At 42.3% G+C, this 18934-nt stretch overlaps 1 protein-coding gene across 10 annotated transcripts in view; it reads right to left on the bottom strand.

Moving 5' to 3' along the window:
- The window catches only part of GRM8 (glutamate metabotropic receptor 8), an 824703-nt gene that overhangs the window by 641023 nt on the left and 164746 nt on the right, over positions 1-18934 (bottom strand). The gene's annotated exons all lie outside the window — the stretch shown is intronic.

Here is an 18934-nt window from a genome sequence, read left to right as displayed (position 1 = left end):
AACTCCATGTATCCTGTGCCCCGTCACACTGAACAGCTTGCCATTGCAAACACATGCTTGCTTTCTCCATCCCTGTGCAATAGAGCAGGGTGGTCCCTAGAGCCCTTTTACCTAACACTTTCTCATTCTTCACAATGTAATGCAGATATTGACTTCATGGAGCCACACCTGGAATCACCCCTACCCAGAGAGAGTGAAACATTAGTAACCTTACTTTACCTGTGTTCCCACAGAACCTTAGGTGCATCTTTGCCCTGTATTTTTCAAATTGTCAGAAGTGCTGTAATCGGGTGAGTCAATGCATGTCTCTCTCCCACTAACCTGGACCCCGAAGGTAGACACTGTGGCCTTCATGGGTAAACCCCCACACCTAGTACTGTGACTGGGCCAGAAGGGGAGGGAGGAGGTAGAGGGAAAAAGGGAGAGCAGATGAATATGAATGACCGAGCGTAAGTCTGGAGCGCAGATGAGACATCTGAACTGAAGATATCATTTGGGGAGTCATCAGCATACATATGACAATTGAAACTGAAAGCTTGGGCGAGATTGCCAAGAACAGTTCCTTTAGAAACATTTGCCATCAGGAGTGGGAGGAGGTAAAGGGGCAGAGAGGGAAGCATGGAAGAAGGAATTCTGAGTGCTGATAAAGGAGATAATTTCTGAAGGTATCAACATTGCTGGAGGATGCAAGGGGGTCAAGAAGGAAGGGGGCCAGGAAAAGGCCTTGGACTTGGCCTCTGAGAGAGAACCTCTAAGAAAGTAATAGTAATTTCACCAGAGTGAGTAGAGAGGAAATCTAGTGGCAGGGGATTCAGGGGAGAGTGAACAGAGTCTGTGGGTACACACTGAGCCTACACTGGTCCTGCAGATGCTCACCAGAAAAGAAAGAGAACAAACTATACTGCTCTTTGCCTTCTTTCATTCCATATTCATATGGGCTGATAATCCTGAAAACATTTTTATTTAATTAAAAAATACAATGCCTCTATATATTTTGGTCTGTTCAGGAATAAGCTCTTTAGGGATTTTGCCAAAGAGGATATAAAATGTAGTCCACTCTGCCAGGGCTGGTGTGACAGATTGGTTACGTTGTATGGATTCAGGAGCAGACTTCCTTGCGCCAATAGACCAGGAGCAAGGAAACCTGAGTCCCTGGTGCTAGTCTTTCCTTGCAACGTGCTCTCTGATCTTTATTAAGTTATTCATGTCTCTGGGCCTCAGTTTCTCCTGTCTTAACCTGCTTTAGTTCTCAGTCCCATTCAATAATACCAGGAAAAAATTCGACCAGTTAATGAATATTTACCTATTAGTTCAATGTGCAAAGCATTAAGTTAAGAGGCTAATTCTTCTAATGGAAAACTCTGATCCCTGTTATGACATAAATCTCTCCTGGGAAAGTAACAATCTTAGCTGTTATTAGTCATTAACACTACTGTGTAAATGTTTCCTCGATTATAATAATAATGGCAAACATTTCTTAAAAGCTTATTGCATGCTGGATCCTAAGCTTAAAACTTTACATGGGTTTTCTCTTTTAATCATTACAAAAACCATAGGAGATCAAGAACATTGTTAACCTTGTTAACAGATGTGACAGGTGGGGCTTGGAGAAATCATTTGTCTAACATTGTCATACAGTGATGTCACCAGGCAAGTGCCAGAGTAGGATGGGAACCCAGGCAGCATGGCCTCAAAGCCTGTTGCTTTAGCCAGGGTTCTCCACAGAAACACAACTAAGAGGAATTCCCTCTTGCTCGGGGAAGGTCAAACTGCTGTTCTGTTCAGTCCTTCAGCTGATGGGATGAAAACCACAGAAACATCCGAAATAATATTTGTCCACCTATCTTGTGCAACTTGGCCTAGCTAAGTTGACATATAAAATTAACCATCACATTTGTGCACTTAACAAAGTACTCAATAATATTTCTTCAAATATTAACAAAAAGCATTTCTTTTTGTTTTCCTCACTTCAGTTGACAATATAATTATTTACCTAAGTGCCAAAGCCAAAAGTTTGAGCACCATCCCTGTCTCTTCCCTCTCCCTCACTCTGTACACCCCATTGCTTGCAATTGTTTGATTCAACTTCCTAAGGTCCTCCTACTAGTCACCTCACCTCCATCCTTGCAACCACAGCTTTATTTAGGACCTTGTTATTCATTGCTTGGACTATTGCAACACTCTACTAACTCAACCTGCTGCCTACAGATGGACTGAATCTCTCCATCCATCTTTCAGCCTACCATCAGAAGGAACTCCCTCAAACACAAACCTGGTCATGCTGCTGCCCTCTATATAATTCTTCAATGGCCCTATCTCCTCAGTTTGGTTTAAAAAAAAAAAGGTCCCCCATCATCCCTTTCCTAAGCCCCCATACTCCTTGCATCCTACCTAACAACAACAACAACAAAGTCTGCTTCCTTGAAATTGCCATAACCCTTCCTTTGTTCTAAACTATTGCAAATGCTACCCACCTCTTTCTCAAAAGGAATGCTGCTCCCTTTTCCCCCCAAAATCAGCTCAAACACCACTATTATCTGAAAGTATTTCCTGATATCTCTGGGCAAAATAAAGTACCTTCATCCTTGTCCTCCCAGAGCTTCAATACAGAATTTACCAACCACTGTAAGTAACACCTCCTCTAGACTATAAATCCCTGGGAGACAGTGCTATGTTCTGTTCATATGGGAAACCTGAACACCTGACCACATAGTACCTGGAAATATGAGAACAAGTACTTTATACATGTATTGGAGACCTTAGCAGAGATACAAACTTCTAGAGAATACATTTGTGGTTTCTCTGCTCCTTTAGTGAGGGAAAGAAAAAAAAAAGTACTTAGTATCTCATAATGTAATACGGGGCTTAAAAATCATTGAAGATGCCTAAAAATAGCAAGTAGGTCTACTTTTCCTTGGGAAGGGTTTTAATAAGATATTTTTGATATTTTAGGAGTTAAAAAGATGTTTCTCAACCTCTAAAGAAAGTTGGTGGCCAAGGGAGAAAGGATTGGTAGAATATTAAAAATAGAGCGAGGCTGGGCTGTTCCTTCAAGGTATTTGCAAATACTAGAATTTTAAAACACAAAACAGGAATTGGAATATTTTTTAAAAATAAGTAAAAATATAGTCCTTTTGCTATCTCCAACAGCTATGCATTTGAGTACCTGAAATGTGGGAGTAGACATAGTAGACATAACATCCCTTAGGATATTAGATACACTATAAACCATGTTTGTTATGATAAATAACACATAAAACCACAGAGCACCTTCATTATAGAGGAGATTAATGCTACAGTTCTCTGTGGACACAAGACCATCGATAACATGAGGGACATGAGGTTGTAATAAGCCTTAGATTCTGTAAGTCAATAAAATTAAGCCATGGCACAATTATGTCACATCTACAGAAAGGAAGAGCAGATCATCACTGAGGGAGACAGTGATTCTAAGCCTCACTCACCTTGGCCAAGCCTGAAGATCTTGAGAAGTGTTTCTGTCCCATCACTAACTTACCCACTCATACTGGTGGTGTTAGTGCAGGAGTCACTGCTACTGAGGGCTGGTGGAAGGAAAGACCACAGTTTTTGTTGTTATTGTTTTTGGTTTTTAATACTTTAAGTTCTAGGGTACATGTGCACAACATGCAGGTTTGTTACATAGGTATACATGTGCCCTGTTGGTTTGCTGCACTCATTTACATTAGGTATTTCTCCTAATGTGATCACTCCCCCAACCCCCCACCTACTGACAGACCCTGGTGTGTGATGTTCCCCGCCCTGTGTCCAAGTGTTCTCACTGTTCAACTCCCACCTATGAGTGAGAATATACAGTGTTTGGTTTTCTGTCCTTGTGATAGTTTGCTTAGGGTGATGGTTTCCAACTTCATCCACATCCCTGCAAAGGACATGAACTCATCCTTTTTTATGCCTGCATAGTATTCCATGGTGTACACCTGCCACATTTTCTTAATCCAGTCTGCCATTGATGGATATTTGGGTTGGTTCCAAGTCTTTGCTGTTGTGAACGGTGCCACAATAAACATACGTGTGCGTGTGTCTTTGTAGTAGCATGATTTATAATCCTTTGGGTGTATACCCAGTAATGGAATTGCTAGGTCAAATGGTATTTCTAGTTCTAGATCCTTGAAGAATCCCCACACTGTCTTCCACAATGGTTGAACTAATTTACACTCCCACCAACAGTGTAAAGGCATTCCTATTTCTCCACATCCTCTCCAGCATTTGTTGTTTCCTGACTTTTTAATAATCGCCATTCTAACTGGTGTGAGATGGTATCTCATTGTGGTTTTGATTTGCATTTCTCTGATGACCAGTGATGATGAGCATTTTTTCATGTGTCTGTTGGCTGCACAAATGTGTTCTTTTGAGAAGTGTCAGCTCATATCCTTTACCCACTTTTTGATGGGTTTTTTTTTTTTTTTCTTGCAAACTTGTTTAAGTTCTTTGTAGATTCTGGATATTAGCCTTTTGTCAGATGGGTAGATTGCAAAAATTTTCTCCCATTCTGTGGGTCGGCTGTTCATTCTGATGATAGTTTATTTTGCCGTGCAGCAGCACTTTAGTTTAATTAGATCCCATTTGTCTATTTTGGCTTTTGTTGCCATTGCTTTTGGTGTTTTATTCATGAAGTCTTTGCCCATGCCTATGTCCTGAATAGGTATTGCCTAGGTTTTCTTCTAGGGTTTTTATGGTGTTAGGTCTTACATTTAAGTCTTTAATCTATCTTGAGTTAATTTTTGTATAGGGTGTAAGGAAGGAATCCAGTTTCAGCTTTCTACATATGGTTAGCCAGTTTTCCCAGCACTTATTAAATAGGGAATCCTTTTCCCATTGCTTGATTTTAGAAAAGACCACAGTTCTAATGACAATGGCATTCAGACTACTTAATGTTTCAGGGTGAGAATAGAGTGACCATTCTCTATCACCATGAACAGGAAAAAAATATGGTGGGATAAATCAATGCATACCAAGAATATTGGAAACATACATATTGTCAACAGAGTGGGCCCTCTGGATCATAAAATCGAAGGGAGGAGAAAACAAAGGCATTCATGCCAGAGGAAACAAAGTTTTTTGTTTGTTTCATTTGTTTGTTTTGTTTTTCTAGACGGAGTCTCGCTCTGTTACCCAGCCTGGACTGTAGTGGCATGATCTCGGCTCACTGCAACCTCCACCTTCTGGGTTCGAGTGATTCTCCTGCCTCAGCATCCCAAGTAGCTGGGACCACAGGCACACACCACCACATCCATCTAATTTTTTGTATTTTTAGTAGAGGCCGGGTTTCACCATATTAGCCAGGATGGTCTAGATCTCCTGACCTCGTGATCCGCCTGCCTCGGCCTCCAAAAGTGCTGAGATTACAGGCATGAGCCACCACACCTGGCCCAGCATTTTTTTTAATAATTGAGAAAGCTATGTATTCAAATTGTGAAGCAATCTTGAGCAGTCATCAATGAAAGTCTTTAACTCAATAAAGCACACATTGTCTTAAATGCCTTTCTCTCTTTCCCTGGTCTCTGTCTACATGCACCTCCCCTTCCTTCAGTACCTAGCTCAAGCTTCCCCTCCATAAAGCCCTCCCATAATGTCCCTGGTTGGAACCAGTCACCTGATCCTCTGCACCTGTATAGCTTATGTCTGTATATCTAGCAATTATTTTCTCATCTTGGCTCTAAACTTTGAAGGGCAACTGTTGTGTCCTCTCCAGTGCCTATCACAGCGCCGTGCCCATAGCCAGGGTGCAGTGCATCTTATGGAATGTGACCAAGGGACATCTCCTGTTTTAGCATAAATAAAAGAAACCAGAGTTCTGCTCTTGTTATACCTTCATTAATCAAGTCCTACCTCCAGCTTGTTGTTTACCAGCAAGGGAGAGAAAAGCTGAACTCACAAGTTCATGCTGCTGAGATCAAGACCTGAAGCATATGTTGGCCCACAGGGAGGGCTTGATGCCAAAAGTTGGGGAGAAAACTAAAGTTTCTCCAAGGAAAAAATAAATAGGGGTGGAAAGGAAAGCACTTCCAGTTAAGGACAGGTACTATGACACCTGACACCAGGAATGCCTTCGCTGCTAGGTGCTTCCTTAACTGTGACAGGACATTAACACAGGACCTGCAGCTGGGGCAGGAGAAAAAGAGAGAAAGGGGCAGCAGAGAAGAAGCCAGCCTCAGCCCTGGGCCCTTCTCCACTGCAGGGTTCCAGCCTAGAGCAACCCCAAGCTATGGGAGGGGAGAAACTTTCAGTTTCGCTGAATTTCAGTTTTATTACACAGGACTGGACATTTTAATAACTGAAATGAGACTTTTCATATATTTAGAAGTGACTAGAGAACTAAGAGTATGAGACCACAGATATCTTCCAGATGGGGGTGGGAGAATCCCAGACCTTCACAGGTATAAAATCAGTAGGAAGAGGCAAAATGAAGAAGTTTCTGAAAACAAAAGTCGAACCTTGAGGACATTACACTAAGTGAAATCAGCCCGTTACAGAAAGACAAATACTGCATGACTCCATTTAAATGAGGTATCAGAAATAGTTAATAGAATCAAAATGTGGAATGGTGGTTGCCAGGAACTATGGAAAGAGAAAAATGGGGAGTTATTTAATCAATGGGCAAAAAGTTTCAGTCAAGCAAGATGAATAAGCTCTAGATATCTACTGTACAACACTGCACCCACAGTAAACACTAATGCAGCATGTTCTTAAAAATTTGTTGAGAATAGAGCTTATGTTTAAGACTTTTTACCATAATAAAATGAAATAAATAAAATAAAAAGAAGAATCTGAAAATTTAAAATTTTAAAATAAAGAAGTGGTACTATGCAGTCTCACCTGTTACATATGCCAGTTACACTGACATTTTAAAAGTCAGTGCTCAATAATAGGGCTCCCCCAGACTGCCTTGCCTGCTTCAAATTCACAGAACACATAAGGGGGGGCTACCATGCTTCCTGACTATCACACAGGGAATTCCATTTTTTAATGAAGAAATGAAAAGGAATTTAGAAACCATAAAAAGAAATAAAATATTTTCTTTGAAAATAGAGGACTCAGCCATGTTTATGACAGTAAAACAAAATGTCTTTTTCTCTCCTTTTTACCAGGGTTCCTCTGATTTCCATCCAATTAGCTAGTGGTCAGAACTGACCCATTGCTGGGAAGCCCTATTAAGGGAGCTCCTTGGCTGGTATGTGATATGGGCTATTTTCACGGACTGGACTCAACTGGTGGTGGTGATGGTAGTGAGTAAAGTCTGTATTCTGCCACAGATAACTACTGTGTAGGTAGACGTGGTTCCTCTCAATAACCATGCAGGTCCTGTCTTCCTCTCTTTGGATCCTCTCAATAACCATGAAGGCCCTGGGTTAATTCCTTTGGTTGCCAACACACTAGGGCTGGTAAAGACAGCACAAAATGGAGAGTCTTTTCAAAGCTGGGGAGAATGCTCCAACAGAAGCTTTTTCTTGTCCTTGAAACTGCTTTGTTGTCATTTAGATGAGGGCCAAAACTATTTTTGACAAATATTATGATGCATGGTTACATTTAGATTCTATTTTTCAGGGGAATTTTGGCTACTGTAACTGAATTAAACATATGTTGATAAAGATCTTTCATGCCCCAGGCACTGATGAATAAGACCAGGTTGCTAATTCCCCCGAGAAAGTTACAGTCTATGTAGAACGCAGAGATGTCAATGGACTGACACCATACAGCATGTGCAATGGACATCTGTGTGGTTCACCTGCCAGGCAGCTCTTCTTCTTGTTCTAGGAGAGCATCGCACTTTAGCTTTAAGAAATGACCCCTCTCTGTGGCTTTGACCATACATTTCAAGTGGAGCTCACCTCAGTTTTCTCTCCCCAGCTCCAGGAATGGGCATATGTCCCAAGCATGGCCAAAGTGAATAGCACCTTCCCCAGGCCACAGTGATTGCTTGAGTGATGAAATGTCACTTCTTGTACAGTGGGGGCCAAGCCTTGGACTTCTGCTGGCACAAATGGAAGTGAAGCACATCCTTTCCACTAAAGGTGCTGTATTGGGTTGAATCATATCACCCCAGAAGATATGTCCACCTGGAGCCTCAGAATGTGATCTTTTCTGGAACAAAGTGTTTGCAAACATATTTGTAGTAGGGAATTTGAGATAAGATCATCCTAGAATACAGTGAGCCCCAACTCCAATGACAAGTATCCTTATAAGAGACAGAAAAGGAGAAACTACAAATACACAGAGAGAAAGGTGATGTGACAGTGGAGCCAGAGACTGGAGTTATGCAGCTACAAGCCAGGAATGCCAAGAATTGTTGGCAGCCACCAAAAGCGAGGAGAGAGGCATGGAGCAGATCCTCCCTCAGAGCCTCTGTAAGGAGCCAGCCCTGCCAACACCTTGATTTCAGACTTCTGGCTCCACAATTGTGGGGGAATACATTTCTGTTGTTTTGAGCCACCCAGTGTGTGGTGATTTGTTAAGGCAGCTCTGGGAAATGAATACAGTTACTAAGCTGGCAGTATGCAAGCCTACAGCTGCTGGTGGCCATCTTCCCACCATGTGGGCAAAACCCAAGCATACAGCCAGCACACCAGAAAGCAGAGCCCAGAGCTGGAGCAAGATACATTCCTGTAGACTTCATTTTAAAATGTAGAGCTAACCCTGCCTTAGAAGTTAGATTTACTCCTATACTGTTTTAAGTTTCTGGAATTCCCTGTTCTAAATTCCCTCATAGGCTTACATACATTTGAGTCCTGTCTGAGACAGTGAAATAAATGTTTTCTTTACTAAAGGTACACACACAATGTTGCGATCACAGAATAGAGCTCATCTAACACTACTTAAGGGAATCCAGGAAGGCTTCACTAAGGAAGTATCATTGATACCGGGTCTTAAATGAAAATTACTCCAGGCAGATCCAGCATGTCCAGCAGATGGAAGAGGGTCAACCCAGGCACATTAGAAAACGCTCAGGTCATAAGGTGCAGCCCAAGAGCACAGTGGGTGAGGGGAAGAAGAAGAAAAAGCACAAAATTAGACTGCTTGAGAAGCACTGTTTCTGTGTCCTCCCTGCAGACTGACAAAGCAAGGATGAGAAATACAATTGTAGAAGCCAAAATCTGAAACCTCAGAAGAGAAATAACAAGAGGTAGTAAAAAGGACATGTGCTCTGGAGTCAGAAAGCCCTGGGTTTTTAGCCCATGCTACCACTTACTGACTAGGTTATCTTGGGCTGTTCCATGCTTTTTTGAGCCTTGGTTTTCCCATCTATAAAACAAGGATAATATCACCATCATAGCATAGTTTTTACTATGATGTTTACTAGATGGTACATGTCAAGTAGGTTCTAATAAATATTAGTTCCCTCTCCTTTCAGTGAATTATCTGAGGAGAATCCTGAATTTGAAGACAATAGGACAGAGAAAGAAGACGACCCAAGAGAGCCTCCATCCTTCACTGAAGCTTTATTAAGGCTTTAGTAAGCAAATAATCCACATGGAACAGAATATGGTCTGTGTTAGAATTTATAAATCAAAAGGAGTTTAGTCAAATAATAGTTTCCATTCTTTAAATGAAAGATGAACTCAACTTAATTTTTAGAAACTAAAATCTCAAATCACTCACTCCTACGACCCTTGACTGTGTGGACGCCGAAGTGTTTCCAGAATCACTGCTGTAGGATGAAAGAACAAAAATTTTCAGAAAACTACATGATGATTAACAAGCCTTAAAATAAATTAATAAAAACACAAGACAGTTAAAAAGGCAACAAGAAACATGAGTTAAGGGGAAAACACTTAGAACTATTAAGAACACTCCAAATTTCAGTTCCCCCTAGTGCGCAGGAAAAAATAGCAATAAAATCTCTAAATGAATTTGGTCAAAGAAAAACTTAACAACAACCTGGTGGGGGCGTGGGGGCGGGGTGGTGGGAGGGGAGGACACTTTTCTTTTCAGCTGTTTTTCACATAAGTATCAGCTGGAGTGGAATTTTGCCAGGAAATAATTCATCTGATGTCCCATCTCTGCATCATTCTCTGTGGGATTCTTTCTGGGGAGCCACATAGTCATTCTGCACATGCCCCTCCCAATCTAAGGGCTCCAGGACACATACTGTGGTTGGCCAAGATGTCTTAAATTAGTTTTGTTTCAATGGCATAGATCCCCACAGCATCAAGTCATTTCCGTCCTTCATGCCTGGGACCTTGTGACCACTTGTGCCAATACCAGCTTGCTTCCTGCCCTCATTCCCACTCCAGTCCAAGACAATCCCAGCTCTTGCCTGGAGACATGCAATAAATTTCTAACAAATCTTCTGCTTCTATCTTGATCCTGCAATCCAGTTTCTGCACATGATCTTCCTAAAGCCTCAACTATACCATACCACTCTCCAAACCAAATCCCTTCAAAGGCTCTTACCAGATCTGTAAATTCCCAGCACCTAACAAGTTCTTGGAACTTCATTTGGGTACCAATTATGTGTTGAATGAATGGTGAATAAGCAAGTTCATCAGGGCCTGGAGTCATGACTCAATAGCAGAAGCTTTAGACCTTAGGACATCTTGCAGTCATGATTCACATCTCATGTTACATACCTGGAACATTCCAAACCAATTGAAAGAGGAATAATATATTCATCCGATTTATCTACTTCTGATTTTGAATCCATTCTATTTGTCTGACTAGCAGATCTCTGGTTCTTAACCTAAGAATGGTAGATTTAATATCTGGTTCTGGTTTTCAGACTCAAGTTTAGCAACGTAGGTGTCAATCTTCCTATCATCAACTTAAGCTACTGCTTCTGTTTCACAACTGAAACCTGGCCCTAATTCTGTTCCTGGCTCTCTTTCCTTCCCATGTGCCCTCCTGTTGCAGGCACAGGCATGCCCCAGAACCCAGATCCCATACCTCTCAACTGCTGCTAAACAGGATGAGATGCTGAGCCCTGACCCTAGAGCAGGGTCCTATCCTCTGCTACAGAACACTTTTTATGTGAACTGTTAGCCACAGTATCTGACTTTCTCCAAGCTACCTACCTCCTGATGTCCTGTCTCCAGCATGCACTCACCTGCCATGTCCATTTATTCATTCATTCAAGCACTCTCAGATTATCTTCTAGACGGTACAGCTACAGTGCTAATGAAAGAGGACTGTGGTATGCTCTCCACCTCTGAAGAAAGAGAAGGGAGTAATTTAAAAAGTGGTAAGATGTCTGCATGGGACCTCAGAAACTGACCAGGTGTTCACAGTGGTTCACCTCTTACCCTCTTACTTTGCCTTGACAGAACTTTAGTCAGGATTCTCTCCTTCCTACAGGTCCCTGAATTCTACCATGCCTGAGCAAGCACTCAAACATTTTGATCGGGTTTTAAGTGATGACTAAGTATATAGGATACTTTTGTTAGACGCATTTGTTCATTCTCTATCTCTACTTCGATTGATTTCTATTAATTATCTCTATCACTTGATTATCTCTTTGTTCTTAATTGGTTGCGGGCTTCCAGACATTGGTTGCGTTATTGTCTCTATTTTACAGCCTTTGCCTACTTTGGTTACTTTCTATTCTATTTGTTATCTTTCGCTCGCATTTGGTTATTTACTACTTATTCCATTGATTGTTTTCTTTACTATTCATTTGATTTCATTCTTTCGCCTCGCATTGAGTGACTTTACTATTCGCATTTTGATTATCTCTTTATTCATTACACTTCGTTTATTTACTCATTTTGTTCATTGATTATCTCTTTATTCATTGTTATTTTTGACCATGATTTATTGATTATCTGGATTTTACCGATGATTTCGGATGATGGATTTCGACGATCCGGATGATTTTATTCGATTGATACTTTTTTACGATGATATTCCGAGCCTTTTATTTGATTATTTTGCCTTATTGAGGATTTTTCATGATTCGATGATTATTTCGATTCGGTTGATTACTTTTATTATCTTTATTTATTCCTTTTGTTTTATTTGATTATCTTTTTCATTTGTTATCTTTTTATCTGACGATTATGATTCGATTGATTTATCTTTTTCGATGTTATTCTCGCCCGGATGACATTTTTTCGACGACCACCATCCCACTTGTCAGCCTCTGTCCCACTCTGTCATCCCCCATGCCCCACTGATCATCCCCCACCATCCCACTGATCATCCTTCCATTGCTTGCTCCCCTTTTATAATTTTAATCAAGCTTCTGCTTATCTCTCCCTACCCTATATAAGAGAAGTCTCTTTCTTTTTTATTTTGTGACACTTGTCAATTTCTGAGGTCGGAGCATTCTCTCTGTGGCAATGGTCTGTCTTCTGAATAAAATCCCTTCTTATCTAAGTCTGGATTTGTTTTCATTGACAGAATACATAGAAGAGAAATCTAACTTAGGTGGGAAGAGGAGGGGATGAAGATTAGAGAAGGCTTCCTGGAAATAAACTGAGAACAGAAGGAAAATAAAACATTAGCTGGACACAGTGGCCCACGCCTATGATCCCAGCACTTTAGGAGGCCGAGGTGGGTGGATCCCTTGAGGCTAGGAGTTTAGATGAGCCTGGGTAACATGGTGAAATCTTGTCTCTACTAAAATAATAATAATAATACAAAAAGATAGCTGGACGTGGTGGTACAAGACTGTAATCTCAGTTACTTGGGAGGCTGAGGTGCAAGAATCGCTTGAATCTAGGAAACGGATGTTTCAGTGAGCCAAGGTTGTGCCACTGCACTACAGCCTGGGTGACAGAGTGAGATTCTGTCTCAGAAAAAAAGAAAAGAAGGAAAAGAAAATGTTAACCAAACTAACATGGAGGACATGCAGGGATTCCAGGTTGCAGCGTGGTATGTGTGACTCTTTGGCCATGTGGCAGTATGTTTAGGTCCTCACCAAGACCACCATCTCTGATCTGTGCTCTGTGAGCCTGAATGAAATTCTTCATGCCACCGGCATCTGGCAATGCTCCCAAACACTGCACCTGGCAAGCTGGCCTAGCTCCTTCCTCGGTCCAGGCCTAGTCCTCTGTGTGTGCCCACAAAAACACATGCACACATGTTCTTTCTCATTCAAATGTGTGACCCCTACCCCCAGCATGCCATGGACACCTCAAGTGAACTCCAGCATCTCCAGAACACCCAAGGGGTCAAGTAGTTATTCATATAGATGTAGGCCATCTCCACCTTTTCATGGACTCTCTGTTCATGGCATCTCACTCTGTAGGCTTAGGCAAAATTCCTGTAGCCTAGAGAGATCTCAGACTACAAGGACATGAAAAATGCAAAGAGAGTAAGCTTGGCTGGAAACTGCACAAGGACTGGAAGCAGGTCTGATTCATTCAGCATCATATCCCTACCACTTAGAACAAGGCCCCAACACACAGTAGGGGCTCAAATATTTGTTAAATAAAATGTCATATCAGCTCAAGTGAATAATTCCATCTATCACAGGGTTTCCTCTGACACTAACATCAAGCAACATTTTAAAGGGGAAAACAGTGGTTGCCCTCCACAATATGAAACACACAAGGCTAGCAATGCACTCTGAACATCCCTATTTCCCTTAACAGACCATTATGCATGTGCCAGCCATGATTCACGATGCAAATGTAACTCTAGAGTCGTATGACCATAAGTACCAATGCCTTGGATGTGTATCTGAGCTGGTACAAGAGGCATTATTTTTTTTCCTCACTGCTACAACTGCCAGAAGATACGTTTAAATCATTACTTGAAATTCCTTTCCCAACCAAACCTCTTCCCAGAGCTGTTAACAAGAAACAAAATGTGCTGACTTGAGTTTCACTTTATTTCCATTCCTCTGCCTTCCTCTTGTGGGACCCCCAATGAATCATGAAATGGCTTTGGTCAGGTAAGAGTGAAAAAAACAAAGCAGCCCAGTCTGTCAAACATGCAGATCCTAGAGGACAGAGACTGCAGCCAAGTTCTATCAACGGACGTAACCCCTGAAATAACTGGCACCTATTTCAATCAACTATTCATCTGATAGCCTTCTGATTTTATTATATTATGAAGCCATTTATTTTCAAGGAAACTATATTTGTTGCTTAGTTGATACATGATGAAGTAAACTGAGAAAACACTCCTAATTCCCAGGCCAACTCTTTTAGGGCCTATAAAAAATGACATAAATAGATTCTGATGTTGCTTCATTTCTGAAGAAGGGTGTTTTTATATTACGTTCTATCAACACAGTAAGTACAGATTGCATCTTAAAGCTCTCATCTAGTGCTGGAGTTTCCAAACACAATGGCTTTAACAAGGAAATGACTTGGAAAGGAAAATAAAAGAATGTGATTTCTTTGGGGCTAAGCATGGGAGAGAAGCACACTTCTTGTCATGACTTGCGAGGCATGCAGAGACCAGCTGGCAAGGCTCTGATCACAGAAGCTAATCCCTCAGAAGAAAATGGGTAATCCCAGGGCCAAAATTCACCCAAAGAACCAGAACAAATATGGGCTTAGGTCAGAGAGAACTTCATTAATCAGGCTCAATCTGGCAGCCATGATTGGGGAGATGCCATGTAAAGAGGAAAGCAGAGATTGAAGTGACGCTTCTACTTGCCAAGGAATGCCAAATATCACCAGCAAACCACAAGAAGCAAGGACAGAGGCTGGAAGAGATTCCTCCTCACAGCCTCAGGAGGATCCAAGTCGGCTGACACCTTGATCTCAAGTTTCTGGCCCCCAAACTGTGGAGGCCAAATTTCTGTTGCTCAAGCCACCCAGTTTATGGGACTTCGTTACAGCAGCCCTAGAAAACTAATACAGTTGGCAATGGGAGTAAGGTAGCAGGAAAACAAATAACTGAAAACAGGGACCACACAGTTCATGTGAAGCTCCTGGCCCTTTTGAAGCATTTGCACAGGAATCTCTGGGAAAGAGGTTCAAACTATCACTTGAGGCTAAATTCTCTTACACTTGGGAATTCACATTTATTCATTTGTATGACACTAAAAGAACATGATAAATATAAAGACAACAAGCTAGAGGGGGTCAGGGCCCCATACGATAGCCAGGATTCTGTTCGATGACTTCATGCATAGTCAGACCTTACCAGCTGTGAGAGAATAAAGGCAGAGGAGGAGACACTTCAACCCAGTCAGGTAAAGTTGACAAGGAATAGGTAGTGTGTCATGGTCCAAAACCAGCAGGCCAGATTTTGGGGACATGTCCATCTCCAAGGATCTGAAGTGTAAGTCAAATGTCTGGTGGGACATCACTGTGAGTTTGCAGTGACAGAGAGGGGCTCAGGGTTCACTCCAAGACAGTCAAATACAGGGTCCATCATGACAAAACCATTCCAAACCCTGGCAACTTGTGCGTTGATGTTGGGTAGAAGCTGTTGGCCCTGCTAAGACTCAGGAACTGAACAAAACAGAAATCGCTGCAAGGGCATGGGTGATGCTGGGTAGGGGTGATCATGGAAAACAGGGACTAGCACTGTCAGGTAAAGCCACACACTGATTGCACGTAAGAGGATACATGAGAGTAATCACCAACAGATGAAGAAATAAGAACCGTCAAACACTAGATATTTTACACATATTAAACATTTCTCATATATTTGTTACATTACAAAGTTGGCATAATATTCTACATTCAACTTTTTGCACTCTTTTTCTTAGGACACTGTATTTCTACTCAAGTTGTCAGAATTAATTTAACTCATATGCCATTGTGTACTTCCTTCAAGCTTGGGGTCCATAAGCTGTCCTGTTCCACTGTCTCATGCCAGGTCTTTTCATTATATGAACTGCAGGATGCTCTCTCTCAGGCAGTGTTTTGGAGGCAATGCCTCTAAATGATGCCTCCATTAAGGCAAAGATCACATGAATTTGTAATTGTTTGCATCTCCACCTCCTCTGAAACACAGTGACCTGCTGGAAAGCAAAGACCATGATTTGTCTCTGTATCCTCAAAGCTTGCACTATAAATGCTCACTGAATTGATTCATTCTTAAGAAGATTCAAAATAAAAAAGAAGCAAGCAGATTTGGTGAGCCATTTGTGACTGGTATTTCACGAATTCATGTATTTAACTATGGCCAGCACTATGCTAGGTAGTACATTAGTCATGTGAGGAAACAATAAGATTTATCACTGCTAAGGTACAGAGCAAGTTTCAGGAATGGCAAGAATGGGCTGCATTTAATTGAGCACTTAGCCTCTCTGCTGCCTTTTGCTCATTGAGCAAATTGGACATATATTCAGGGCAGTAAGAACACTCATAGGCTACCTGCTGGTGTAGATGGGCTCCTTACAAGATACAAATTGAGGCTGGGCGTGGTGGTTTGTGCCTATAATGCCAGAACTTTGGGAGGCCAAGGCAGATGAATCACTTGAGGTCAGGAGTTCAAGACCAGCCTGGCCAACATGGTGAAACCCTATCTCTCCTAAAAATATAAAAACCAGTCAGACGTGGGGGCATGCACCTGTAATCCCAGCTACTTGGGAGACTGAGGCAGGAGAATCGCTTGAACCCAGAAGGCAGAGGGTGCAGTGAGCCGAGATCATGCCACTGCACTTCAGCCTGAGTGACAGAGTGAGACTGGGTCTCAAAAAAAAAACAAACAAACAAACAAACAAATTGACCATTATTGAACACTAGCCATGAGCCACACATTGTTACGTATGATCTCACTCAATTCTTGTACAATTGTTATCCCCATTCTACACACGAATAAATTGGGGTACAACATGATTAAGTAAGTTACCCAGATCCCTTTGCTACAATATGACAAATCTGGAACATAAACCCAGCCAGTGAGAAGTTCTTAACCACTCCCCAGTGCTGCCTAAGAGATTAGAGTTGGGATGAACCTACAGATTATCGGCTTGGTATTTGCCAGCAATAAAAACGTGACTTAACATTACAGTAACCCCTGAAGGTTATAAAGCATGGTTGGAAGTAGCTCTGCCCTTTGTTTCCCAGAGGCTGAGCAAACCTTACCTGCAGACTCACATTACTAACACAACCATGAATCTGGTGACAATGGTCATTCAACAGAAATTCATGAAGCACCTGTTACATGCCAGGTACTGTACTGGGTAATGGGGATCTTTCCACTAAGATAAAACATGTCCTGATAGAAGAGATTAACAGAGAAATCGGCACTGCAATCAGAGTGGCAAGTGGTACCACAGAGTTACGCACAGGGACTCTGGAAGCACATTGCTAAGGATGAGGCAAAATACCCCAAACTTGTCCTCAAATCTCAGCCCTTTTAAAGTGGCAACTGAATGGTCACATTTAAGCAAAAACAACTGTTAGGCGACATGGTAAATAATATTCAATAACCAAGGATGACAAGAATAGGATGGTAAAATACTTAGCCCAGGAGTGGGTGGATGGCATTGAGAACTGAAAGAGAGAAAAGAGAGAGGAGATGGTCAGGAGTCACTTGAAATCCTCCTCTCTGGTCTTTCATGTAGAATCTTAGCCACATATAGCTAAGATCAAGCAAAAACACTCTGCTATTTCAAATATCCTACACGCCAGGCAACATACCTACCATCTTTAGGATAATATACAGCTTTGTTATGGCTTTGAGGGGAAAATCTGTATTATCCCCATTCCTTTCACTAGTAATACCTGATATTAAGTAGCACTTTCGAGTTCATAAAGAACATTCACAAGAATTCTATCATTGGATTATTACTGAGCAGAAAGGGCCTCCATTTTACAGACAAGGAAATTAATTCTCAGAGAAGCTTGTTAACAAAATCTCATAATTGGGGGCGGAGCAAGATGGCCGAATAGGAGCAGCTCCAGTCTTCAACTCCCAGCCAGCCACACAGAAGACCGTGATTTCGCATTTTCAACTGAGGTACTGGGTTCATCTCACTGGGGAGTGCCGACGCATCGGTACTGGTCAGGCTGCTGCAGCCCGCATCAGCCAGAGTTGAAGCAGGGCGCAGGCATTGCCTCACCTGGAGAAGCAGGCAATCCCTTTCCTAGCCAGGGGAACTGAGACACAACACCTGAGAACTGCAACTCCCACCCCAATACTGTGCTTTGGAAACAGCACCAGAGATCATATCCCACACCTGTCGAGGGTCCCACCCACGAGCCTCCCTCGCTATCACAGCAGTCTGTGATCTACCGGCAAGGCAGCAGCCAGGCTGGGGGAGGGCCCGCCATTGCAGAGGCTTGCCAGTAAACAAAGCTGCTGGGAAGCTCAAACTGGGTGGAGCTCACAGCAGCTCAAGGAAACCTGCCTGTCTCTCTGTAGACTCCACCTCTGGGGCAGGGCACAGAAAACAATAACAAAGCAGCAGACACCTCTCTGCAGACGCAAAACGACTCTGTCTGACAGCTTTGAAGAGAGCAGTGGATCTCCCAACACGAGGTTGGGAGATCTGAGAAGGACAGACTCCTGCTCAAAGGGTCCCCGGACCCCTGAGGCAGCCTGGCACGGGGAGACATCCCCCACTAGGGGCAGTCTACCCCACCTCACAGGGTGGAGTACACCCCTGAGAGGAAGCTTCCAGCAAGAATCAGACAGGTACACTTGCTGTTCGAAATATTCTATCTTCTGCAGCCTCTGCTGCTGATACCTGCGCAAACAGGGTCTGAGGGACCTCAAGCAATCTCCAACAGACCTACAGCTGAGGGTCCTGACTGTTAGGAAGGAAAACCATATCAAACAGGAAGGACACCTACACCAAAACCCCATCAGTACATCAAATTAATTAACAAAGACCAGAGGCAGATAAAACCACAAAGATGGGGAAAGCAGGGCAGAAAAAGCTGGAAATTCAAAAACAAGAGCACATCTCCCCGCAAAGGAGCTGCCAGCTCATCGCCGTTATAACGATCAAAGCTGGACGGAGAATGACTTTGATCTAGATGAGAGAAGAAGGCTTCAGTCCATCAAATTTCTTGAGCTAAAGGAGGGAAATTACGCACGTTTA

The sequence above is a fragment of the Papio anubis genome, chromosome 4 (assembly GCF_008728515.1).
Source record: "Papio anubis isolate 15944 chromosome 4, Panubis1.0, whole genome shotgun sequence".
Classification (NCBI taxonomy): domain Eukaryota; kingdom Metazoa; phylum Chordata; class Mammalia; order Primates; family Cercopithecidae; genus Papio; species Papio anubis.
The sequence above is the reverse complement of the archived record's forward strand: the minus strand, read 5'-3'. Positions and strand labels throughout refer to the sequence as shown.